The 9,705-nt window shown below is 36.0% G+C and overlaps 1 long non-coding RNA gene across 1 annotated transcript; it reads right to left on the bottom strand.

Annotated features, from left to right (window-relative positions):
• Positions 1-7,214: 7,214 nt before the first annotated feature.
• LOC139707808 (uncharacterized) lies at positions 7,215-9,479 on the bottom strand. Its single transcript, XR_011709233.1, has 2 exons — positions 9,380-9,479; positions 7,215-7,247 (listed from the first exon to the last, which is right to left on the bottom strand). It is a non-coding gene; the product is annotated as an uncharacterized lncRNA (long non-coding RNA).
• Between the last annotated feature and the right edge of the window lie 226 nt (positions 9,480-9,705).

Here is a 9,705-nt window from a genome sequence, read left to right as displayed (position 1 = left end):
AGAAAAAAAGTCAGAATTCTAAGCAAATACTTGAGAAATGGGTGTGCACAACAAGGTTTAACCTCAGAAAATATTATACATCCCCTGTGCCTGTCCATGTGTCTCTCTCACGTCTTTCCACTGTGACATCAAAAAAAAAAAAAAAAAAAAAAAAAAAAAAAGAAGAACAAGTTTTTAAGCAATTATATTTAGGTCTTAAAACAGTTAAAGAAAATAATTAGCTCTCTTTATCTATGTTTAGAAGTAAATTTTCTTAGTATTTCTTCAATAATTAATGATTACCCTGTGCATGTTGCTCATAATACAGAATGTGTAGAACCACCCAGAATGAGAGCACTATTTAAATAATGTCAGAACAAAAAGTGCTACAGAACAGTAGGAACTGAAAAACAAGGCCAAAGCCAGTGCAGGACCACACAGCATTTAGGGCTATATCAAAGAGGAATGGAGTTGGTCTTAAGAGGTCTGACTTCCCTTAGCCAAGACAAAGGACTAGTACATACTGTCTTAAAACATATTTTTCTTCAAATCTTATATTTTTATGGATACATGGTAAGAATCCAGAAGTTAAATGTAAACTAGCAAATTTACATTCATTTCTGGGACACTTTTACTTCTAGTTCTCTAGATTAATTAATTTTAATGCCTTTCACCATGTCCTAATTGATATTCTAGCTATGGTAGATAACTTTTTCTTATTCAACATTTATCAGGTAATTTACAAAGGACTCCATTACAGAATATAGTCATTTTTAAAAATTCATAAAGCAACGGATGAAATTATTTAAAACACAGACACAGTCATATCACAGGATATAAAGTCTGTGTAGACACCATGGTCTTTATGTTTAGCTCCTAGTTTAAAGAAAGGTTGAGTGGCTTGCATGTTTAGTTTTAAACCTTATCTCAAAAAACTTGAAAGAACTTCTCCTGTGTCTTTAGACAGGGAGACTGGTGGTAACTCAGGGACAACTGTGGGTTTGGCACCTTTATTCATGATCACTTTTTACTTTGTGGAAAGACTTTAAACTCTTTGAAGATTCACATTCCCACTCAGCAGTAGGGAATTTTATTTTTTCATGTTCTATCTCCCCTTTTCCATATCTCATTTCTCTCATTTTAGAATCATGTTAGGAAAATTTATTCTCCTTGTCCAATCTTCTGTTTTCATTCTGAAGAATCTTTTCAACATTATCTTCCAGGTTTTATAATAGCCATCTATTTTTTTTTTTAATTTTTTAATCTTGTTCTTAATATACAAATTCTCTGCCTTCATTTTTGAGTTTTGCACCTGGTGAGGTGTGATTCATTGAGTTCAGGTTTGAAAAAATAATCTTTAAGTTATAAAGTTTCAATCATATATATTAAGATAAAGAAACAGTTTTAAAATTACCGTATTTGCTATATTTTAAGTACAATAATTTTAAAATACAAATATTTAAAATACATTAATTTTCTTTCTCATTTGGCAATCTTAATGAAGGCATAATGGCTCATTCTATTTTTACTTATAATTTTATCCTATTAAATATGCCTTTTCATTTATTATTCATGTAAAATTATTAATAGAAATTCATTACTGGTTAAGAGACATGAGTCAGCCAAGAGGCAAGTTAAATAAAAATTCAAGTTTTTCTCCATACACAAAATAACTGTCTAAGCATACTTTATGCTGGAAAAATACTTCAAGATGGCAAGTAGCACAAACAAGTGTGCTGAAAGCTGAAACTGATTCTGAAAGCTAATGCCTCTCCCACAGCACACCATCACAAAGTGAAGATTTCTAAAGTCTGGGAGACTAAGGTGGATATTTTTGATGGAAACACCTACTCTTGTGATACTAACAAATTGTAGAGGAAAAATGATTCATAAAACCCATGAAATGCAGGAACTCCAGAGTTCTGAAAACTATCTCAGATGTAAGCCACCCAGTAGACCTGCCTGACCATTAGATTTTGTTCACTTTAGACCTTTTAGAGTGGGAAATAAACATTGATTAAATAAATCACTGAGATGTGGGGTTCTAAACAACATTTATTTTCTCAACTATACAGTCTAAAACATTACTCCTAATGGATTAAAGCACAAGCATCTGGAACATATTTTTCAAGGCTTTTTAATTTTTTAGAATATACATTTAATGTGCCACATTCTTTTCCAAATTTCTTATGGAACAATATCAAAGATTTGACATTATGCTTGACAATACTTGGGGAGTCACTTCAAGAACTGTAGAGTCATTCCACTCACGCCAAGATGATATCATATTTACATAAAGAGTGAGTTTTTAGGTTATTTGTGGTATAAGGTACAGATTCTATTCAAAACATTAGCAAAAGAAAATACAATCATTGTCAGATGAAGTCCTGATATATAAAAATAAAATAACTTAAAAAAAATTCCAAGCTGGGCATGGTGGCGAATGCCTGTAATCTTGGTTGGCTCTAGAGACTAAGGCATGAGAATTGCAAGCTCAAAGCCAGTCTCAGAAATTCTGCAAGATTAAGTCTCAAAAAAAAAAAAAAAAGAAAAGAAAAGAAAGAGTTGGGGTTTGGGTCAGTAGTTAAGCACCTGTGCGTTCAGTTCCTGATTTAAATAATAATACTAATAATAATTCTAAATGACATCATGATAAACACAATAAAAATTTGTAACTGAACTTTTTTTTTGGTGGTACTGGGGATTAAACCCATGGCCTTGTGAATGTGAGGCCAGCACTCTACCAACTGAATTATATCCCCAACCCTATAACTGAACATCTTACTAGACTCTAGCTTCCTTCTGTGACTTTTGTGCTTTTGCTATTCCTTCTCTTAACCTATAATTTCTGCAAAAATTTTCTTCAGAAACGAAAAACTCACTCCTTCCACAAATTACCTTCATAAAGAAAAATTTCTGCACATATTCACCCCTTTGGTAAGGATTGTCAAGTCTTCTATTATGAGTTAAAAACTCTATCCTGTTCTTTAATTTGGTACTTCTGCCTGTTTTTCTGTCCTTTTGTTTAAAATTGTGATTTATAAGTGTATAGTTACAATTATGGTTTACATTGCTTCCTTGCCTTAGAAAAAATAAGCCTTTTGCACACTTATCTCTAAACCCCAATACTCATGCTTTGATTTTTCTTTGTGTTCAGCTACATCACCAAGGTGGTTACAGGTCTTAATGCAAGCAGTTTCTGTTTGATCTGGTCCTGGCTTCCTCCCTCCCATGCATGGTGTCCAAATTTTTTTGTGCTTGGTGAGACTTTTAGTGAGGTTACATCTCATATACCAGTTTTGATGTAATGAGATGTCTTTTTGCAAATGTGGTGGATGTGATAAGTGGATGTGATATTGGGACTTCATGGAGATAAGTGACTGCAGTGTGTACCTGTCCTGCTATGAGGTCGTCTTCATGGTATAAAAACATTGTCTTGTCCCTTGTTTACAAAATTTGAATTGATGGAGTATACAAACCAAGCTTCATGTAGTTCTGATCTCAAAAGTTATGACCACTGCATGTCTACAGTGTATAGAGCACTTGCTTTTTTTCAGGGCTACTTTACTTTAGAGAACTCTGAAAAATTCTTTTATAACATGTAAGTAAAGAAAACAGGGCTGGGGATGTGGCTCAAGAGGTAGCGCGCTCGCCTGGAGTGTGTGCAGCCTGGGTTCGATCCTCAGCACCACATACAAACAAAGATGTTGTGTTCGCCGAAAACTAAAAAATAAACGTTAAAATTCTTTCTCTCTCTCTCTCTCTCTCTCTCTCTCTCTCTCTCTCTCTCAAATAAATAAATAAATAAATATTTTTAAAAAAGAAAACAATGTTGGGCATGTTCAAATTTTCCAGAAAAATCTGAGAGCAATTATTAATGATTGACAGATAATCAAACTGAGAATCCCAGAGTTAAGTGATATATCATAGTTTATAAAGTTACTAAGTGAGAAAAGCTAAGATTCAAATGAAATCTAGCTAAGGTTTTACACCTAAAAAATACTATAATATTCACAAAGTCTTACACCTAATACATTATGAGGCAAGGCTATTACTTTATTGGCTTCTCCATTTAATATTTTCATTTTAGAAACATTTTATTAGTAGAAATAATAGTATGTCTGATGATAAATATATAAGAAAATATTCAACACCTTCAACATCCACAATGTTCAACAGAAACCATGTAGCATTTTTATACCTTTATATCAGATTTTTAGAAAAAGCATTTATAATCTGATAGTTAAAATCATTTTTTTAAATTGTGCTACTATAAATATTGTTGTAGCTGCATTTTTGTAGTATGCTGTGATGCCCTTCAGTATATGAATTAATAAAGAAAATGTTCTTTTTATACAAAATAGGATAATGCTCATCATTAAAGAGAATGAAATCATGGCATATGCAAGTAAATGGATGGAGCTGAAGAATATTATGCTGAGTGGAGTAAGCCAATCCCCCCAAACCAAATGCGGAATGTTTTCTCTCACATAAAATTTCTGATATGTAATGGAAAGGAGGGAGAAGCATGGGAGGAATAGGAAAAAAAAAAACTATAGATAAGGCAGTGGGGAGGAAGGGAAAGAAAGGGAGCATGGGGATAGGAAAGTGATGGAATGAGATGGATGTCATTATCCTAAGTACATGTATGAAGACATGAATGGTGTGCCTCTGTTGTGTACAAGAGATATGAAATATTGTACTCTATTTGGGTAATATGAATTACAATGCATTCTACTGTATTTTATAACAAATTAGAATAAAATCTAAAAATTATGTTATAAAAGATTGTGAGAAAATTCAGAGGAAATAAAATATTTAAATACAAAAATAAAAAAAAACATGTTTATATATGTTGAAATGTTTTATATATTCAATTGTGGAGTTTGTAATACTCAAGAATAAGTGTAACATATTATGAAAAAAAGCAAATACTTTTGAAGCAACTAAAATATATTCATTTATTAAAAAATAATATATTGTCTCATTTAAATTTATTCTTTGAGTGAGATACAGAAAGACAGAATACAAAGAGTGATTAAGAAAGTAAAACAAAATAGGTAGAAGTGGGAAACTAAATATACAAATGAAGAAAGAAGTCTTAATGTACTAGAGAATCCATGCTAAAAATAAGAAAAGTAGTGAATGCATGATAAGACTGTGAGGAATGACAGATTATTTATCCTCTGATAAATCTCTGAAAACCTATTTTCTTGGGATATAGATAACATATGAAACTATTACTCACAAGTTTAGACACGATTTTGTAATTACTTATTCATGAAAGTTTATTAAATAATATCAATACTAGATACTTCCTGGAATTTTCCTCCAATTCGATGAAATCTTCCATATATTTTAGAATATGTATGTGCATGTGCACTCTAGAACACTATGTATAAATGTATATATGTTTTATCTAAGGTTAACTTTTCTATGTATGTGAAATAATTTGATTCTTTTATATTTTTCTAAATATAATGGTAAATGAAATATTTTTGTAGAAAATATAATATGAGTGATCTGTTTACTTTATTTGAAAGTGTCTGAATTTTTTTTTTACATAACTGGCTTTGTAAGCCAGTCATTTCTATATTTTAAATAAAAGGTGTGTTTGAGGGGGCTGGGGATGTGGCTCAAGCAGTAGCATGCTCGCCTGGCATGCGCATGGCGTTGGGTTCGATCCTCAGCACCACATACAAATAAAGATGTTGTGTCCGCCAAAAACTAAAAAAAAACTTAAAAAATATCTCTCTCTCTCTCTCTCTCTCTCTCTCTCTCTCTCTCTAAAAAAAGGTGTGTTTGAATAAAAGCATTTTAAGAAAGCCTCCACTCAATGATGAATAAAATTCCCTATTAAAGAGTATTTATTTATTTTTTTAGTACAAAATGTTTCCCATGAAAAGAAGGAATGGATGTTAGCCCACCACAGTACGCTAAATCACCTTTCATATAAACCTATGGCAGGGATGCTAAGAAGATTATATTTCAAAGCACAATGGATCTCAAACATCAAATAAAACTCTAGGCTTCATGAAACCAAAAGAAAAGATTTTACCAGCATTTTCTATTTACCACAAAGCCTCTCTCAAAGAAGTAGGCAGTCCTATGCTAAGTATTTGATAGCATACCCTTGGTGTCAACATTTCCTATTCTTCTATAACAATCACTGAAGGTCCAGATTTCCCCTCACAGTCAGAATTCTATTTTCTTCTATAGGGTATGCTCATAAAGCAAAACAAATAGAAGTTCATGGAAAAGGACTTTTTCACTCATATTTTCCTTACTGTCTTTTTTCTGGAAACAAACAGAAGGCATCTGTCTTCAAAATTGCTTTCACCATAGTTTACTACAATTTTCTAATCCCAATATTGGACTGCAGGATCCTCTTTTGTGGGAGCCAGTGTTGAGGGTCTTCTGTTGCCAAACAGAGGCCTCACAAGCCATGTGGAATGTGGATGATCCATGTCATGTCTTGTGAGCTGCATAGCTTACACAGTTGCTTTCCAAAGGAGTCAACCTGATGTGATCTAAAAGGTCCTGTATTATATAAATTCTGATTTTCTTTTAAATTGGCCATCTTTATTCAGCTCAGCTAGTGTGCTGCTCCTAATGGTCTCTGCATTAATACTAGTGAAACACAAAAGAGCAGTGGGCCTCAACCATTTTTTTTTTTCACCTGTTTCAATCCAAATATTCTTCAGGACTACTTCAGGTTTTTTTGTATAAAAAGCCCAACCATCTTAAATAGATTAATATACCAGTGGATTAAAAGGCCCTATTCTTATAGCTTTATGACTCTAATTAGCTTGAATGCTTAAAATTGATTTAAGTTATAAACCATGCTGTTTGTTGCAGTAAATGGTATTGTGTATGCACATCAAATCACTGTATCAGTGTGAAGTAAATGTATGGATACTTAGATCAAGACAGCAGAGGCATGGGTGAGAAAGTCTACACATCAAGAAAGACCTGAAAGACCTGTGTTTGTGCCTGGAGCTGGGATTATGACTCAATGGTATAACACTTGCTTAGCATGTTTGAGGCACAGGGTTTCATCTAAGCACTGCATATAAACAAAATAAACAAAATAAAGACCCATCAACATCCAAAAATGTATATAAATAAATAAAGTGCTTAAATACTTTCTCAGAATTAGTCTATGCCGTTTTAAGAAAATAAGAACAAAATGAAATGTTTCACCCCTTGTAGAAAAGCTATTACCTTCAATAAAGTGCTGCTTATAAATTTATTTCTTCTTTGTTATCCTGTGAGGAAATTACAACATGTTAAAAATTCAGTTGTATGTTATCAGCCAAAAGAATGATTGAATATCAGAGTTTTTCTTCCTATGCAAAAATCACCACCCTTACTGTTATTGTAGGAGAAATTAATAAACACAGAAAGCTTGGCTATTCTCACAAAGTTTATGTAAACATGTTACTCTAAATTAAATTTATATAATCAATTATGATTTGCTACCAATGCAGATGTCTTGTTACTATTTGGAACACATGAAGAGGTGATGAATTGATCACTATTTCAGTTTCAAGAGAAACATTTCCTATAAGGGTGTCTGTATTTTGTCAAGAAGATAAACCAAGAACAGTAAGGACATATTGATTCCTGATCCATGCAAAAATAACTGAGAAAGAAGGGTGATATCACTTAGAAAATGTACACAAGTCTATAAACCACTTTAAAAAAATCATATTAAAAATACATACAAAGAACTACAGATCCAGTTAAGAAAAAATCAGCTACTCCAGCCAATAAAACTACAGGAGATATCACAATATCAATACTTGAGAAATAGTGCCACTTGTTATCTGATCATATCACTCACTGAAACATTACCCAGGAGAGTCAAAGCCAGTATAAACACTCCAAGAACCATTTAGAGCACACTATTCTTTAAGACCTCAGAAGTAAATGTAGCTAGAACCTACTGACATACTAAAATTGCTTATTATCACAAAGGTGAACCAATATATTCTGCTTTACAACTCTCTTGGCAGGCCAGAGAACAGGGTAAATTTATTATCTACAGTACCATTATGCTCACAAAGATCTCTGTATTATTCATAAGACTGCATATAAATTATAAAAAAACATATTTTTTCCAGTTTATAACATTGTTTTATACATATCAATACATTATGTCGTGGCCAGCAAAGTACATATTATTACTGACAGCTGTTGACATGATTCAATAAAGCCCCAAGGGGTTTCACTGATAATCCTAAATCAGAACTACTTTTCCAAATAAAAAGCCACTTCTATCTCTCACAATATTTAGAGGAGGTTTGCAGAAATGTCAGTGGTTCATAAGGAAGAAACTTGGGCAGAAGCCCCAAGAAACCAGTGTAATTTTCTAAGTTTAGTGGGGAGGAGAGGGGGTCTTGTATATTAAAAAATAAGCCCTCTGTAGAAAATGGAGTCTCTCATGTGAAGATTAATAAGTCTAATTTTGGAAAGAGAGTTTCTATCAGACTTTGCTAGTATTTTATTTGGTTTCTTATCTTTCTCTTCCTGTGTCAGATGGTGAAGTGCCTAATTTTAAACCACATTTTGAGATGAATGTCCTTAAAAAAGTTTAGAGATTTTTCTATTGACTTTGAATTCCAGTGCAGTTTTCAATTTTGCAAGTCATATTAAATAGGCAGACTGCATAACCAAATGTTATTCGGATGTCTTCAAATAAATTTAATAATTTCTTTTTTTATTCCATGTACAAAGGAATAATTTAATTACAATGAATAAAAGTTGAGAGTAGTTGGTTCTTTTCATAAAGCAAAATTTTTTAGACATCAAGAACTCCATGAATACAATTTTGAGCTGAAATATGGGTGGACTCCTCCTGCCCCGGCTGGCCCCAGCGCACCTCTGGCACACATGTCTACCCAGAAAGTTAAGTCATGGGGGAGCGAGATTGGCGCCTCTGAGGCCCTGGCTCCGACTCCCGGGCTCCGGCTCCCCGCCAACGGCTCTGGCTCCCCGCCCCAGGCTCCCGCCCCCACCGCTGCTGGCCTGGCTCCCATCCACGGACTGGCCTGCTCTGCCAGAGCCTCCGCCGCCCTGCCCGCTGCAGCTCCTTCCTGTCAGGCCCTGTAGTGCGGCGCCCCTGTCTCTGCCCCCGGCGCGGACAAGGGCGGCCGCCTGCGGGGCGGGGCTCCCCTCCTCCTCCTTCTCCTCCTAGAGGCTCAGCCGGGGGTTGCCTCTGACACTCCGCTTCACCTTCACACACCCCCAGCACTTCCCGAGTCCTGCCTCCCCTGGCTGCCCTGGGGAGAGCTGGAGCCTAGGCTGTCTCCAACCCCGCACCAGTCTGGGCGGCAGGCGCTCGCTTCTCCAGTGGGGGCCGCGCCTGCGCCCCTCCGCCCCCCGCCTCGGCGCTCACCTCTGGCCTGCACCGGGGGCTGCAGCCTCCCCCCGCCTCGCGCTCCGGGACTCGTCTCCGGAGTTCTCCCGAGGCGCTGGAGGCCTCCTTTCTCTCCCGCGACTCCGCTTCTCCCCCGCGCTTCCCGCCCTCCCCACCCCAAACCCCAACTCCATGGCGCCTCTGGGATGCAGCTCCCCTTTTCCGCACATTCGGGCAGCGGTCCCCACACCCAGAAACAGCCCTCTTGGGGGCGCTCGGCTCCTCGGGGCTCCGTGTGGGCACTCACAGCCCGGGGTGGGGACCCGGAGCCCCCGCCTACCTCCCACCCGCCTTCGCAGCCCCTG

Source organism: Marmota flaviventris, chromosome 12 (assembly GCF_047511675.1).
Source record: "Marmota flaviventris isolate mMarFla1 chromosome 12, mMarFla1.hap1, whole genome shotgun sequence".
Lineage (NCBI taxonomy): Eukaryota > Metazoa > Chordata > Mammalia > Rodentia > Sciuridae > Marmota > Marmota flaviventris.
The sequence above is the reverse complement of the archived record's forward strand: the minus strand, read 5'-3'. Positions and strand labels throughout refer to the sequence as shown.